Source organism: Gopherus flavomarginatus, chromosome 4, assembly GCF_025201925.1.
Source record: "Gopherus flavomarginatus isolate rGopFla2 chromosome 4, rGopFla2.mat.asm, whole genome shotgun sequence".
Classification (NCBI taxonomy): Eukaryota; Metazoa; Chordata; order Testudines; family Testudinidae; genus Gopherus; species Gopherus flavomarginatus.
Genome location: NC_066620.1, coordinates 134,738,793 through 134,756,903, shown reverse-complemented (window position 1 = coordinate 134,756,903; position 18,111 = coordinate 134,738,793). Strand labels below are relative to the sequence as shown.

Below are 18,111 nucleotides of genomic sequence, written 5' to 3'. Positions count from 1 at the left end.
CCAGATCCATTCATGCTAGAGTTCTGGGCAGGCAGACAGAATCTGAGGAATAGCAACATGGATGGCTGTGAAAAGGAATCAGTGCAAGTGTGACCTTTTTGGGCAAGACTCTAGATTATATAATGTACCAATTACTTGATTATTGGAAATGCTAATCAGCAACATAATCCTCCATGTTAAAGTTTAGCCTCTCCATCAGGATGTAGACTGTCAAGCTGGTCTAGCTTGATGCAATTCAAGCAACCAGCTAAAAAACCTCAGTGCCAGCTCCACAGTGCGAGAAAGGCATGCAGCTTGTGAGAGGAATATCTTGCTGGGTGTAATTGTTTCAATTTGACTGGCGTGAGCTTTCTAAAATTAGCAGTGTTGGTGTTGGCCACATGCACATAGGACATCCAGGCAGCATCATTTTAACACTACAGTTTCAGTGTAAGTTTTTAAGGTGAACAAGTTAAAATGCTACAGAACATTTGGCTAAAATTAAATGGCACACATGGCTACACTCAGAACCAGCTCCTAACTTCGTGTTTGTGTGTGTGTGTGCGTGCGTGCGCACAGGTGCAGGAAGTGGGGGAAGCTAAGGTGGGGGCTTCTTACTCTCTGTGAGCAGAATCGCTTTGTAGCTCTACAGGAAAAGCTAAGAACAGGCCAACTACTGCACTGGCCCATGCACCATGTCCCCATGCACTCACAGTCTGCTGAGTAGGTCATATGCTTAGTCCTGCAGCTAGCTAGTGCATATGTTCTGGTCATAAGGACACACATGGTGTAGAATGCTTCTTTTCAGGGCCGAAATCATATGTATCCCACTGTGAAATCCCTATTCCCCCCACTGGCCCAGCACAAGAAATCCTGCTGTGGGAGGTGGGATTTCTGAGGCAGAGAACATATCTATTAACCTTTCTTCTGTCTGACAGTTTCTGTGATGCCCTCACTGTAGCAATTCTGTGTATCTACCAGCATCCTGTTCTCCTCTCAGTGCACTGACCATGATAGGATTGGGCCCTACATGTCTAAACAAAAACGTATTTTATATATTTACATGGTTCCTGCCAGTTATCTTTGCTGACACAGCACTATAGGCCAGATTCACAGCTGGGGTAAACTGATGCATCTCCACTTGTTTCAATGGCACTAGGGTGATTTACATTGGTTTAGAAACTGGCCCTCTATATTTAACACAGGCGAAAGCTTTTCCCAGAATAACTCCTGTACCTGACATCTTATGAACCTGATTTTTGCCAGTCGTTCTGGGGCAGACTGTTCACATTACAAACACGTACATGTTTGTCTGGAATTGAAGTTCATCCCTCAAGAAATGCCTGATACTAACAGTGATCTTACATTTGTGAATCATGATGGCAGACAGCACTCAGATATTTTAAATTAAAGGAGAGTTTCCCAGAGAAATGATTCTCTAAGTGGTGACATACTTGGTACTAGATTTCAGTTCTCACGTCTTAGGGTACGATCCCATATCTTTTGGGAATCGATTTATGATGTGATAAATCGATCCCTGATCGCTCTGCTGTCAACTCCTGTACTCCACCATGGCGAGAGGCGGAAGCGGAATCGATGGGGGAGCATATCTTAGGTCGACCCCCACCTACTGTAGACCAGCCATTAGACTGTCAGGCTTTGCGTGCACCAAATTCAGCCTGCATGGGAATAAAGTAGCAGACCACAGTCCAGACCCTCAGACCTGGTCTACACTAGGGGGGTTGTCGATGTAACATACGCAACTTCAGCTATAGGAATACTGTAGCTGAAGTCGAAGTATCTTATTCTGACTTACCTCCTGTCCTCACGGCGCGGGATCAACATCCGCGGCTCCCCTGTCGACTCCACTATTGCCGCTCGCTCTGGTGGAGTTCCGAAGTCGATGGGGAGTGCGTTCGGGGATCGATATATCACGTCTAGATGAGACGCGATATATCGATCCCTGATAAATCGATCGCTACCCATCGATACGGCGGGTAGTCTGGACGTACCCTCTGTTGTAGATCAGCACAGATCTATTAAAGTCAAAGGACCTGTGCTGATTTATACCAGCTGAGGATCTGGTCCTTTTACTCTTTCACAGAATCGATTGCCATAGGCCACAATTTTCAAACATAAAACCATGCTCTTGAATCCATATTTAGCCACCTACGTAAAAATGACCTGATTTCCAAAGGTGCTGAGCACCTGCATCTCCTTTCATACAAATTACAGCTCCTCAGCTGGTGTAAACTGTCATCGCTCTTAGTGAGCTAGAACAATTAATGCAGGCAGAAGTTCTGGACCATTGAGATTTAAGGCCACTTGTGATCTTCAAATATTTCATGACTGAGACCACTGACTTCAATGGGGATACCCCAAAGACTACTTTGGCCGCTACAGATGTAATTGTCCTCTGTGACTTGTGAGAAGGAGCTTATTTTAAAAAAACAAAACAAACACCACATCCAAAGAATGCACTAAGCTAATATGATCCCCTATGCACCACATGTGAAACGTGGGCATCCCATGGAAAGAAAAGAAAATCTATACTTTTTTTAGGAAAGAGAAAACCAATGACTTGATCCTGCAAACCCTTGCTCATGTGAGTAGGCCTCATCCAGATGGATTGTAAGCAATGGGGTTACTTGCATAAATGATTCTGCTATCAGGCCCCAAAGAAATAAACATTTTGAGACATTTAGGACCTGATTATCCTCCTGCTTACATCAATTACATCAATTCCATTCAGTGGAGTTGGTGTAAAATGGTTATGAAAGGAGAATCAAGCTCTTCATTTTGTCATTTACTCTTGTACTATTTGAACACAAGGTTTCTGTATCACAGGAAAAGTCTGTAAAAAATCACAGATCATGCTCAAATGCAGAAATCAGAACAGGAAGCTGTTCTGCAATACATTTATGGATCTTTTACCACAACAACTGAAGGCTCTTAAGAAACATCATCAGAAATTATGAAGTTATTATTGCCTTCATATGCAGGGGGAGACTAAAACAACTATTGAAAATGTCCATGCAGAAGTTCTGACCTATGGGGAGAGCTGGCCCTAAGACCTCACATTAGCCTCCCAAAAATCCTGAACTTGGATTGAAAACCAGAAGAAATAGTTAGGCAAGAGATGGACATAATTAAACAGGGAGCACTAGGATTTAGGAAAATCCATTTTAAAATGCAAATGCACATAAAAAGCAGGTAGAAGATTCATGTGAAGTAGCAATAATGTCTTCCCAGATTCCTGACCTGGAAGGTGTTGAACTAATTGTGACAGAGTCCCATTTACATCTAAACTGCCAGGTGACTCTCCTTGTCTATTGTTAGGCCCCATCCAGCAAAGCATTAAAGTTAAACACATTCTTAACTGCTTTACCAGATTGAAGCCTTGCTACTCAGTTGTGCTCCTCATTGTACATCAGGTCATTTGTGTTCTTTTTATAATGAACTATGCTATACCCACCTGAAAAGAACTTGGGGTTGGGAGTGTATTTGCTGATCCCATGAAAGGAATAAATCAAGTAAACATGGAATTGGTACAGAGCCAGCAAATGTAAAACATTTGCTTCCAAAAAAAAGTGTATTAAATCTATGGACCCCATCCTGCGAGAGACTGAGCACCCTCAACTCCCACTGCCTCCTGGGAGAGTTGAGGGTGCTCAGCAGTTTACAAGAGTAGGCCCCATCTTGGTCTCATTTGCATGGATTTGCTTCCCCAGACATAGTTTTGGTATTTGAAAAGAATGGTATTCCTGTACAACATGTGTCTCAATTTGTAATAATATCCTTCCTGCAGCTGGCTTAGTTTTCCAAGTGTTTCTAAAATGTTACTGTCTTAAATTCGAGCCAACCTACAATAACACATTATCTAGACGCAAAGTGGCTGAACTGCATTTGTTGGAAGAACACCCCCAGCCCCGCTGCATTTCATCTTCCAGTCCTTGTTTTGGACATTCAGACTGTGTAATATAATCATCCTCTGTGGAAGCACATTTTTTTTAAAGTTGTGGAAATTGGGTGGCGTAGAAGGAAACAACTATCTGGTTCAGATTTCTTTGCAAAGTTCTGCAGCCCATCAACAACCTATTGATATTTTAAACCTATGTTTAAAGCAATTTTCAGCTATTTATTTGGAGGCCTTGTGGCTAACTGTAAATCTTTATATTATTATGATTTGTTGCATGCTCATGCTTCAAATATTTATACTCTTTTATGATCCACTTTTTAAGTACTTTATCCAAAACCCCCTTTCCCACAGGAATTTGGTAATCTAGTGATGTCCGAATACTAATACAGAAAAAGAGATACACGATGAGGTCACTACAGACTTGAATGCTGTTCCCAACTTTCTGCGTGCAATTAAGATGCAAATTTTGCATGATACGGTAGTAGTTTACCAATTACTGCTGAACCAGCAATAAAAATATTGTCTCTATATTTGTAGAAAAATTTAAACAATGGCAAACGCTGCAACAATTACTGCTAGTTTAAAATATTACCAATAATCACAAGGGACACTCTAAAGCCGCTAGCACGGCACCTGTGAAATGTTCCAGCTATAAGTTATTTGCTCCATACATTCTTGATTGTTATTCCCTCCTCTAACATAATCTGCAAGACTCTTTGGCCACTTTTTGAGACCCTATCCTGCACCCATTAAACTCAATGAGTTTAATTCTGTTCTCAGGATTTGATCCTGCATGACTGAAATGAATCAGGGCTTTACCGACACTAGTGGGAGATGGACCAGGCACTTACACTGGTATAAATCAGGAAAAACTCCACTAAAGTCAGTGTAAAACCAGAGAGAGATCAGAATCAGGCCCCCTAGTTGCAGCCTCAGGGTCTTGACTACAATGGGGCTCATTCCTCAAACACATGCCTGTGGGAATAGGCCTTAGACAGACAGGTAGTCCCATTGGCTTGGGTGGCAAGAGCTGGCAGGATTAGGATCTACAAGTCTTTGTTGTGGCTGCTGTAATTTGATTTGCGTATTTAATATTAAGAAATCCAAAAGGTTAGTTTTTTAAAATGTCTCTTTTAATATAACCCAAGATCATATAATTTGTGTAAATGGAGTAAAAAATGGTAACATTTGTACGAAAGCAGTAAACAAGTCAACAAACCTGGAACACTTCCATAGGACTTTTCAAGCATTAACTAAGGAACCCTCACAACAGCCCAGCCAGATAGCTCAGGATTGTTGCCCCCATTTTACGGACAGGGAATCTGAAGCAGATGGGCAGATTCTGAACTCATTTACATTGTTGTATCTTGACTGACTTCACTCCCAGATACCAGCTTCTGTGCCACTCCATGTATATTTTATGTAAATGAGCTAGACGCAGCTAAACGTATTTGCAAATAATTTACATATGACCCTAAACTTAAATTTACGGTCAACACGTCCATCCCTGAGCACAGGTTGTGGGGCAGCTGGGGCACTCCCTAGCCTCTCCTCCTCACCTTCTGCCTGCTGCTGCCTCTTCTCACTGCTGCTGCCAGCTGCTCCTCCTTGCTCCTTTTCCACTTGCCACCAGCAGGGAATACAGCCTGAGAAGAGGCAGAGAGTCAGAGTGCTCAGCCCTGGCGCCACAGCAACTCCTGGAGGCCAAAACTGGCAATAACTGGCCAGTCCTGCTCAACCCATAAGGTTCCAGCAGAGCTGGGGGAATGCTCCACATTGCTGCCAAATGTGGCAGGGTTGCGATAGAACCATGACTCTTGGCAGCCTTGCTTTAGTGCTGTGACATCAAACAACCTCAGTGTAAACGAGAACAGAGCCTGGCCCAGACAGGTTAAGTGATTTGCTGTAAGCCCCAGAATGAATCAGTCTTAGAGTGGAGATTAGAAGTGCAGAGTCCCTCTGCTCATACTATGGCCTAGCATTTATGCATACTGGCTTATGTGTCCCTCAGTGTCACCAGAGTATAAACCAGTGGGCTCCCTTTTCAGTGATATCAGTGGGAGATGGTGCCGTGGGGAGGCCACAAATGCTTATTTTTTAAAAGTAAAACTGAAAATGTTGTGAAGCTTCATTATTCTTTTGATCATGATCTGCAAAGTGTTAAAATCTGAAAGACTTTAAAATGTGTGTGAAATTACACAAAAATTGTATTAAATGAGAATTGGCTAAGGGGAAAAGATTTTGCTTGTTTGTAGGAGACAGAGTTATTAATGTGAGAGCGTAGGAACACAATTGTTATGTGGAGTGGATTTGCCTCAGCACAAAAAACTGATGCAGGGCCCTAAACACTGTGAAACTCAGTTTTAAGGATTTAAGTGAGACACAGGAATGGGATGAATTTTACCCTAGTAGTGCACCAAGGAATGAACAACAACTATAAGGGCGAGGTGCGGGGGTGAGGGAGGGACATCAGACATAAGCAACAATAATTTTTGAACTAGCCATAGTTCATCAGCATTGATAGAAGTAGGTAGTAATGAATATAAATATAAATCAGAAGTTAGGAATTGTAGAAAATTTAATAAGGGAAGCAAAGGGACACAAGAAGAAATCTATGGCCAGCAGAGTTAAGGACAGTAAGGAGTTTTTTAAGTCTATTAGGAAAAAAAAAGAATCCTAACAATAATGTTGGTCCATGGGAAAATGATAGAATTATCAATAATAATGCAGAAAAGGCAGAAGTGTTCAATAAATATTTTTGTTCTGTATTTGGGAAAAAAATTGATGATGTGCTCATATCATATAACACTCCATTCTGCTAGTATCTCAGAAGGACGTTAAACAGAAGCTACTAAAATTAGACATTTTTAAATCAGCAGGTCTAGATAACTTGCATCCAGAATGTGAAAAAAAGCTGGCTGATGAGTTCACTGGACCATTAATGTTAATTTTCAGTAAATCTTGGAACTCTGGGGAAGTTCCAGAAGACTGGAAGTTAATGTTGTGCCACTGTTTAAAAAGGGTAAACATGATGACCTAGATAATTACAGGCCTGTGAGGTTGACATTGATCCCAGGAAATGTAACGGAGCAGCTGATATGAGACTTGATTAATAAAGAATTAAAGGAGGGTAATATAATGAATGCCAATCAACATGGGTTTACAGAAAATAGATCCTGTCAAACTAACTTGATATCTTTTTTTGATGAGATTACAAATTTGGTTGATAGAGTTGTATAATAGACGTCTGTAGGGCATTTAACTTGGTACTGCATGCCATTTTGATTTAAAAAACGAGAAAGATATAAACAAACATGGCATACATTAACTGGATTGAAAGCTGGCTAAATGATAGGTCTCAACATATAATTGTAAACTGGAAATCATCATTGAACAAGTAGGTTTCCAGTGAGGTCCTGTGGGGATCAGTTCTTGGCCCTATGACATTTAACATTTTTATTAATGACCTCGAAGAAAAAATAAAATCATCACTAATAAAGTTTGCAGGTGACACAAAAATTGGAGGAATGGTAAATAATTTAGAGAACAGGTCACTGATAAAGAGCAATCTGGATGGTTTGATAAGCTGGGAGCAAGCAAGCAAGATGCATTTTAATATGGCTAAATGGAAATGTATAAATCTAGCAACAAAGAATGTAGGCCATACTTACGCAATGGGGGACTCCATCCCGGGAAGCAGTGACTGTGAAAAAGATCTGGGAGTCTTGGTGGATACTCAGCTGAACATGAGCTCTCAGTGTGACACTGTGGTCAACAGGACAAATGTAGTCCTTGAATGCATAAATGGGAATCTTGAATAGGGTAGAGAAGTCATTCTACTTCTGTATTTGGCACTGGTGCAACTGCTGCTGGATTACTGAGTTCAGTTCTGGTGACCAGAATTCAGGAAGGATGTTGATAAATTGGATAGAGTTCAGAGAAGAGCTACAAGAGTGATTAAAGGATTAGAAAACCTGCTTTATGGCGATAGACTCAAAGAGCTCGATCTAGTTAGCTTAACGAAGAGAGGGCTAAGAGGTAACTTGTTTACAGTCTAGAAGTTGGAACTAGACAAATTCAGACTGGAAGTAAGACTATAATTCTTTAACGGTCAGAGTAATTAACCATTGGAACAATTTATCAAGTATCGTGGTGGATTCTCCATCACTGACGATTTTAAAATCAGGATTGGGTGTTTTTCTAAAAGATCTGCTTTAGGAGTTATTTTGGGGAAGTTCGAAGGCCTGTGTTATACAGGAGTTTAGACTAGATGATCACAATAATTGTAAATGCCCTTGCAATCTAAGAATCTTGGTAGAAATCTGTGTGTCTGCCCTCCTGATCTTAATAACACAAAACCATGAGGGAGCACAAAAGTGAAAAGAAATGCACTTCAGCAAGATCAGGCAAGAAGCTGATCACTGATGTTAAAAATGTTTAAAGTTTAAAAAATAATTGCTCCCTGCTAGGGCAGAGACTGCCCAATGGATCCAAATCACAGCAGTTCTGGAAAACAAAATGCAGTCCTAAATAGGGAGCAGAAATGCCCTGCCCCATGGATGTGGAACAGATTAAAAAATAATAACCTAAAGCTGACCCTTTACATGTTATAGGGTGACAGTCACACCATACCCAATCCCCACTCCATGGAACCAAACACGGCTAATTTCTGCTCACTTATGCACACACGTGAATCTGTTCTCATTGGCTTTGAAGGAAAGCTACATATGCATTCAGGGCTCAATATTTATGAAGGTCCCATTGTGCTTGGGGCCATGTGCATTTAGGATATAAGGGGGAGAAGAGATTCCATTTATCCTCTCCTTATGTTCCCTTACCTCACCTGGAGCTGGGAGCCATGTCTATAACATCCGTACAGTGTGGTCCTATCTGTCTTTGTGCTGCAGTAGTCACAGCTGCTCCTTAGAACCGGATCAGAGCAAAAACCAAAGCAATAAAAAAGAGTAACAAATGCTATTGCTAGGCAGACAAATTTTCAAAAGTTGCCACAGATTTTGAGTACCTCCATTTTTGGATGTTCAGCTTGCTTTTCAAAGGTGCCAAAGACCCACAAAATTCCCATGGCAGCAAATCGTTGTTCAGCATTGAGGTGCAATTCAGCACATGACCTGACTCAATGTAGAAAAGAGAGGAGCCTCCATCTCAACTCTCCTTTATTTGGGTGGGGTGAGGGGCTCAGAGCAAGATGCTGTTGTTCATCCTTCACCTGCCCCCAGCCTTTTTTCTTTTCACAGAGCAACATGTGTGACTTTTTTGGCAAAAGATTCTATTTTTTTCTTCCCTCTCCTGTACCTGTGTGTCCCTGATTTTATCTGCTCTTCCTTTCCCTTTTTTGTTTGATAGGAATTTTTCCTCCTTATACTTGGATTGTCGTTCCTATATGAAAGGTGTGAAGCCCAGGAGTGCTGTTAAGAGTGGCCAATGGTCTCACCTGCCAGCTCGGCTGCTACTTGTGGGTGGGATTTCTCTCCCATTACTCTTCCATAGGACTTGCTCTGGTAAATTTGGAAGCACTGCAACCACCATCTCCTGTTAACTACTAAGTTCCTGTCCAGCCCGAGGGAGTCTGTGGGTGTTATTTGCTCCATTTTTGCCAGTGATTTAGTTGATTTGTGACATACACGAGTACTAGTAAAAGTCTCAGCTGTATTTCCTGGCTCTAATCACCTGACAAGGATCAGGCTAATAGCCCTGTCAGATGGTCAGTATTTATTAATTCCAGTGGCTAATTTAATAGTATACCCTAGTCTAGATGGATAGACTAAATTAGCTTAGAGAAGAGGATCCAGAGTTAGACCTAGTTTAACCTGGTGCAAGTTGACTGAAGGCTTTTCTAGGAATAGGCACAGATCTTACACAGAGAAGCAATAGCTAACAGCTCTTTCCCAGTTTCTCCCAGAAAGTTCTTCCCTAAATATAAAGTTGACAGTAGGATGATCAGATAACAAGCGTGAAAAATTGGGATGGAGTGGGGGTAATAGGTGCCTATATAACAAAAAGCCCCCAAAATCGGGATTGTCCCTATAAAATCGGGACATCTGGTCACTCTAGTTGACAGCGACCATTGCATTATCTACATGTGAACTCCAATGTATCTTTATGACAATTCAGTAACACATTTCCCTTAGGACAATACTGTTTCTACATCTTGCTTGGCCACACAGAGTAAGTCCCAGGCATGCCTGTTTGGATTTTTAAGGTCTGTACAGGTTACAGCTCCAACTGCCGGGTGGGAGGCCTAGGGCTGCATATCTGACCCATTGTTAACAAAAGACCCAGAGCTTGCAGGATGTGAATGAAAAAAAAATCCCTTTGAAGTTAATGGGAGTTTGTCGTGGTAAGAACTGTGTAAGGAACTCTGAATTTGAGCCCAGCTGACTTTCTCCCTGGATTTGGGTCCCCTCTGAAATAAAATGTCAAAGCTCTGTGTGCAGAAATGCTTCCCCCGGCTGTAGTGATGTGGTGCCTTTTCTGTAATTTCATGGAGAGGAAAGATAAATCACTCACTGTTCAAAGGGGAAGGTTTTAATGGTAAAGCTTGAACTACTCAAAGAGTTGCTAAAAAGCACTGAGCTATTACAAATAACAGATGACCCCAGCTTGTTTACAGGGATGAACATGCTCCCATGCCTGCTTCAGCTGCACTCTTGTGGTTTATGACCTCAGCAGAGCCTCCTTGAGAAAATTATGGGCTTGCCTTCGCTCTGGGGCCATTTATGAACCAGGCGTCTTCTGGCGCATCACAGCTTTCATGTTCATTGCCTGGTTGAATTAAGTACTGTGTTAAAAGCTGGAAAGCCCCGCCAGCCCACATCAATGATCACCCGGGACTAAGCCTAATTCTCAGTCACCATATTGTTTCTGAACAATTTGATGCTGCGGTTGGAATTGAAGATTGAAAAAAGTAAGAATGGCAAAAATTGTTTTCCTTTAGTGTTTTATACCCTCTCGCTATATGTATAGGTGTGTAGTGTTTTATGCCACAGAGCTCGCAGCTCAAGTGTCTAAGATAATCACAAATACTATTGTAACTGACTCTGCTTAGGCTGACAGCAGGGTATGAACCCAGGAGGACCTTCAGTGCTCAAAGCATGAGCCTCTACTGCTTGAGGTAAAGGGCTGCAGCTTCATTAATTAGAGGCAGTAGTTGATCCATAAACCTCTTATGTGGGCTGGCTCCTAGAAGGGACAAACTCCTCACTGTGCTAGTGTGAGTTACAGTATTATGCAAGGAATTTTATCTTCTACCTCTCCTGCATGCCTATTCCTTACCTGTAACTTCATCTCAAAGATTATAAAAGTAAATAAGCTAATGCAGTAGTCCCCAACGCGGTGCTCGCGGGCACCATCGCGCCCACGGTGGCATCTAAATGCGCCCGCATCCTGGCCGGCGGTGGAGCATCCGCCGAAATGCTGCCAAATTTCTGTGGCATTTCGGTGGCAACACCTCTTGATGATGTCACTTGTCAGCAGCAAGTGGCGTCATCGAGAGGCGTCGCCCCCGAATTTCTGCGGCATTTCGTCAGCGACGCCTCTCGATGGCGCCGTTTGCCACCGACAAGTGACATCATTGAGAGGCGTCGCCGCCGAAATTCGGTGGCATTTCGGCGGATGCTCCACCGCTGCCACAGTCCTTCGTCTGGCGCCTGCCAGACGAAAAGGTTGGGGACCACTGCGCTAATGTCTATTTTCTTAATTCTGTAAAACAGTCCCTGTGCTTTGGGTGCACACTGAGACCATCTTATGGCTTGTACTCCATTATTCTCTAAAACCTTAGAGGGAAATCCTGAAACATATTATCCGTCTCCATTTGTGCACTGGGCAACATTTTCCTCCTCAATCCGCATTGTTGTTCCTTTACCTGCAGTGTGAATTTCTGATACCCTATGTCTCTGAACTCATGTCCCTTGCAGAATTTCTGTTGTCCTCATGGCAAAGCATGGAAGAACCATAAAGTAAATTCAGGGCTAGCACAGAGAATGGTGCCAGCAGAGCTGCACATGTCATAGGGGCACTGCAGCAGCGAGGGTGAGGTTTAATATGCATGTTTAAATGCCACATGGTTGGGAGAATGAGCAGCAGCTAGCGATCTCTGTGATGATAATTGAAGCCCCTTGGAAAATGGGAGGTATCTCCCTGTGCAACGCTGGGATACATAACTGCTCCCTGCCCTTCCATTTGATATGTAATCTTGACCCACTGTTCCCCTAATTCCCTCCATAAACACTAGTTCTGCACTTCTGCATATACTGCCTGCTCCCCTATTCCATGTCTCCACGCTACTGTCATGGAAATGAACCCATTTCATCCTCAGATGGCATGGGATTTGCATGGGTTGGGGTTAGCTGGGGGAGAGAAAGTATCACACTGCATCTTGGGTCTTTCAGCTCAGAGCAATCACATGGCTTTGCAAGGGGCCATGCATTTTCTTGAGTCAGCCCTATTTATATAATAGCATAACTGAAGAGGTTGGCAGAAGGGCATTCTAGGTGAGGAGCCTGGGCTCTGGCCCTCTCTTCTGCCTGTTCACCAGAGCTTGGAGTTGCTGATCTTTAGGACACATGGCCAGACACTCCTCTGTGAAGAGTGAGTGAGGAGAGTGAGTGAGGAGGGAGAGGGAGTCATCGAGAAGTCTGTCATGCAGGGTATGATGGAGGCAGGGCTGTGATGAGAAGGTTTTCTGGGCATGGTGTAGATTTGTTAAACTTGCTCTAATATTCTTTATTAAGGTGTTTTTAAAACCTCTAATGTGCTTAGAGTACAAGTGCACAGTAAGCCTAATTACATGAATAAACAACCAAACTCTAACACTGGTGTCCAGGGTGAGTTGTTCACATATCACTGCTGGGTCCAGTTCTCCAATTTTTTAAAATTGTGATAGCTTAAAAACGGGAGGAGGGCTAGTTACTGGGAGACAATCAGTAATACAGTCTAACCTCATAGTTACAGAAATGGAGGTTGTTCAGAACTCTGAACAAAACATTATGGTTGTTCTTTCAAAAGTTTATAGTTGAACATTAACTTAATACAGCTTTGAAACTTTACTATGCAGAAGACAAATGCTGCTTTTGACCATCTTAATTTAAATGAAATAAGCACAGAAACAGTTTCCTTATCTTGTCAAGTTTTTTTAAACTTTCCCTTTATTTTTTTTAGTTTTCATTTAATACAGTGCTGTGCTGTATTTGCTTTTTTTTCTGCTACTGCCTGATTGCATACTTCTGGTTCCAAATGAGGTCTGTGGTTGACTGGTCAGTTTGTAACTCTAGTGTTCATAACTCTGAGGTTCTACTGATAGTTAAAACAAGCAAGTGAGAGTTAGTAGCTATGTGCTGTCTTCCCAATGCTACCATTATTCCTAGCACTGTGGGATCCTGGGCAAATCGAATATCCTCTACGGCTCAGTCCTTCTGTCTGTTTAATAGAGATAACGATACATATACTTTTGTAAAGTACTTTGAGATCCATAGGTGAAGAGCACTGGATAACTGCAAGAGATTATTACTCACCTTTGATCTGCTAGACTAAAAGGAGGGAGGCAAAAAGTATTAATGATGATTGTATCTCTCCCTAGCTTGTTTTAAGGAGAATTCCTCCATGTTCTAATATGCTTCCATGAATCTTGCTGCAAAGGAGGCTTTGCTGACTTCACCATATACTCACAGTCCTGGTAGTATCAGGCAGACATACCTGAGGATGAAGCAGTGAAACTGGTGTCCTTACATAGGACAGTTTTACGCTGCGTTCCCAAGCTCGTGCTTGTGCATACATTCCCTGCAATGAATCATCCCAACTCTTTCTGACCAGCTTCTCTTGTCTGTTTTACAGGAATGCTCACTGACAGGGTACCTTGCATGGAGAAAGGGAGCAGAGCAAACCATGTCACTTCACCGAATGATGTCAGCTAGGCTGCTTACCACCCCATCTGGCTAAAAGTCAAACAAGTAAAGCAGCTTCCTGTCATTAAGTCTCTCAGTCCCACGGGTGCCTTTGGCCCAGAAGACAGCCTATCACGGACCTACGCAATGTGCTCCGCATTCCCACTACCACCTCCTCTTCTCCTTGGAGGAACATATTTTCCTCTTGGTTTCTTGCTGGGGAATTTTTCCCTCTTGTTTCAAAAACCACCCGGACCAATGTAGGTACTTTTCCTTCTCTTACTTCAAGATTCAGATATTTGAGACTGGACAATGATATGGATTTTTTTTTTCAAAAACTGCTGTGGTTTTGCTGCTACACCAAGAATCGTGATTTGCATTGTATGGTTTTGGACCTAGTCATGTTTTGATGGGGGAAAGGGGTTTTACTGGAGTAGCAACGCTTCAGAATCATCTCTGTCCTACCCATGATGCACTTTTAAAGGAAGAGTTAGAATATTTTATTGGCTAATATACTTTCCTTGTTATTTTTACAAAGGCCACCTTTATCCTTTTTAATGCCATATTTTCAGTGTTACACTTTTATGGCTTTTAATTTTTGATTTGACAGATGTAAGAAGCAGCATGAATAGTTTATACTGTGGTTTTTCAGAGCCTGAATGCCAAGAGAACTCAGTAAATGTTTATTCTTCTCAGCTTTCTCTTTAAATTCCCCTAAATAGCGCCCCATTTGGGAACAGAGCAAGAGTGTTGAACTAAAGACCAAAATTCCCTCAAGGTGTAAAATAATCTGAGGGGAATATTTGCTGGGCGTCATGAAAGACTTGGATGAAATTTCAACCCTGATGGTTTTCAGTGATCCAGGATGCCAGTGAGACAATCTCTCCATATGCATAGCCCTTTCATGATAATTAGAATGGTATGGACAAACCAATGAAAACAAGGGGTAAAGTGAGAAAGATCCCCCATGATTCTGTTTCACTGTTTGCTTTCTCCTGTCATGGTTAAGAGAAATGTGCAATTCGATCCTCAATCAGTGGGTGGAGGATAACAGGGTAGAATTTACTTGTGTGCACTTGTACAGTTGTAGCCAAGAGTCCAAAAGTACACTAGAGCATGTATACTGGCACAGAATTGGTAAGACAGTTGTGGAGTATCCCATTCTGACAAATACAAAAAAGAAAAAAAAATTCAAATCACCTTGTGATTCAGTGTAACTGTTTACTAACTTGAATAAAGCAATTGTTCACTCTCAAGTGTTCAGAGTACACCTCTTCTATAAGGCTGCTGTTAGGAACCAACAAGCAGTTTGCAAAAAAAGTGTCCCTATTAGTCTCAGTGAAGTTGGGAGCAGGGTATCAAAGCCAATCACACCAGAGCCTTGTAGTGATGGTGCACTATGAGCACTATGTATATACTGTATTTCTATATTTTCCTTTGTACAAAGTCACTTAACAAGTCAAGGTACTGTTTTACAGGTGCTCCTTATTTATTAGAGCTGTGAACGCTTGGAAAACACACCAGGCGAGCAAGCAAGCTTTTTAAAAAATATTAAAAAAAAAAGAAAAAAAGAGCTCCTGAGCCTAGGGGAAGTTACTAAGAGCTACCAGAGAAACATCTCCAAGAAAACAAGAACACGAAGCACTTTCAATGTGCTCATTTTCGCTCTGGGCTCACAACACTTCTCTCTCTCCCTGACTGGTGTCAGATTTATTGAAAGAAAATAAATCTCCAAGAAAAAAATGCACTTAAATGTGCTGTTGTTTTATTATTTTTTTTCCTGTGCACATAAAGTTGTTCTTTTCTCTCCCTGACTGATCACAGATCAAGCAAAATTCAATCTGAAATCTAAAAAACAAAACCACCCTGACAAGTGTTATTTTTATTATTACTTGTATTGCGGTACTGCTGAGGAGTCCTAGTCACGAGCCAGTAACTCACTGTGCTAGGCACTGTACAAATACAAAACAAACAGTCAGTCCCTGACCCCAAAGCTTATAAACCAAGAAACAACCATTGGAGACAGACAGACAGATGGTTCTTAGAGGCTGAATCTATGTTCACTCTATTTTCTCTCTGATGATTTCTCAGTTTCTATAGTGATCATGGAAGGGAAAAGCACTTCAAAGGGTTGAGTTAGGCCCTGATCTTGCAAAGAGCTCCATATGGTTGGACCATTATGCTGGGCAGAGCCTCATTGACTTGAATGTAGCTCTGTGCAAGTGTTGAAGCCTGATTGCACTGCACTGCAGGATTGAGGCTTCAACTCATTTCTTCCATCTTCTGTAAGGACACAGTTCTAAGTATCTTCACACACTGAACTCTCACCTAAGTCTCTGTAATATCTACACACATTCCCACGTATTGGGCTCTGAATAATATCATACCGTGGTGTTCACCTTTCAAGTGTTATCCTATGGATTCACAAATGTCGGTTCCTCACTGTTAGAGGACTTTGAAATGTCTGGTGAGCTCTGTTGCTTTTGAAGGCATGATTTCATTTACACTTCATGGTAAGCACAACAAGCAAGGTACTGCGCATGCCAGCTCTGAAGGAACTGTACACCAAAGCTTGCCTCCCTAGTAAGCAACTTCCTGTATCTTTAATTATTTAATCATCTGAACCTGGCGATGACAGGATGGCTATGTATACTGATTTTGCTTTTGTCAGTTGTCCAGGATTGTTAGCACACGTTGACCCTTCTGAAAACCCTTTTGTTTTCAAGATTACAATCTCTCTCTCTTTCTCTGTAATTATTTTTTCCAGAAATAAAATAAGTACAAAAAATCATAAGGTAAGCAAGAGGTTCAGAAAGCAATACAATTTGTAGGCGGGCTACACAAAAACTTTGGATTTGTGAAAATTTGCCTAGATAATATTTATCAAACCATCCCAATTTCTAAGCCAGAGTTTGGGTAGTCTGGTTGGTCACTGTTTGCCAGCTGTACTCCAGTGAAGAAGTTTCTGAATACACATGAAATTTCAACTAACTGTAGACCAAATGGTATGATACATCATGCAAAGGAAAACCCTTGTTTTTTTTAAACCCAATTTCATTCCTGGTACAAACCTAACAAAATGAGTGGAATTACCAAAGGATACAGTTGTTCCTCTGTGATTAATGGGATCTCAGCAAAGTAGCACACCATTATGATCACTCACTATTATTATTATTTATTACACACAATATAGCCACAATGATCAAGCCAGTATTTTTTTTCTGAGAGAGTTTACTACCTAGAAGGCAAGCAAAGAAAGGCTGGATGCCCTGAGAGATGCACAGGTAGTTTCCTACCCGTAACAGAAGTAATTCCAGTTCTTCCATATGCAGTTCTGAGATACATAGAATCTCTTCACAAGGTGAATAGAAGAAGCTTTAGATAGGTCTCTAACAAACTGTATCTCAGGCCTGCATTTCTTCAGGCTGCTATTGAAGTTAACAAGAGGTTTTTCATGAGACAGCAGCATAGGCTCTCATTGAATAAAGGGCTGTTCCTGCTCTCATAGAAGGCAGTGAGAATTTTTCTCTTGACTACAAAAAAAAGCAGGACCGAGCCCTGTAAACATCCTGAATTAATTACCTCCTGTACTGACTGTGGGGAGGAGGGGAGGTTCAGAGTGAAATAAAAAATGTAAAAATATTTACTCCACTTTTGTGAAGTAAAATGTCCTATCACATGAAAGTATTTCACATGTTTTTTCCTTGCTAAATGTTTGCAATGAATTTGCTTTGTTCAAATAGTCACTGTGGGCCAAATTTACCAACATAATGATCTAAATAGGGTATCTCATTCCCAAGGCCTTATTTGGACATCCAAGTTAACACCCGCCCATTTGGAGTGCCCATATATGGAAATGGTGCCCCAAACTTTGATGCCTTGCTTTTAAAAATGGGCTCAGAATATGTAGTGAGACAATCACAAGGCTTCAGTTAATAAGTTTTTGTTCAGATGAAAGGCCAAATTCTGCTTTAATTTACTCTGATAAATGTTGGTTTCAGTGGAATGATTCTAAATTTACAGAGGTGTAACTGACAGTCGCATTTGCTCCTAAGATGACTTTATTTAGGCCCCATCGCATCCTGATCAAACCCGACCGTACATTTGGGTTCTGTGCGTCCAAGGGCACTGCACCAAGCATACAGCCCTATCTGTTGAGGGCTTGAGTCTGATCAACTTCCTCAAAGTCAATAGATTTGAGTTATACTGATGTAAGCCAGAAGAGATTCTAACCTTGCAAGTCTCTCTTATCTGTTCAGATGGAAGATGTCCCTTGGTAGAGTATTTTGAAGTGTAGTAGAACAAGTACACACA

General features: G+C 41.6%; 1 protein-coding gene across 2 annotated transcripts in view; it reads left to right on the top strand.

The window, feature by feature from the left end:
• SOBP (sine oculis binding protein homolog) overlaps positions 1-13,842 on the top strand; it is a 143,615-nt gene extending 129,773 nt beyond the window's left edge. For both annotated transcript variants that reach the window (XM_050951355.1, XM_050951353.1), the window contains one exon: positions 13,748-13,842. The gene's annotated coding sequence lies outside the window, so the exon portion shown is untranslated. The remainder of the gene's footprint in view (positions 1-13,747) is intronic.
• Positions 13,843-18,111: the final 4,269 nt, after the last annotated feature.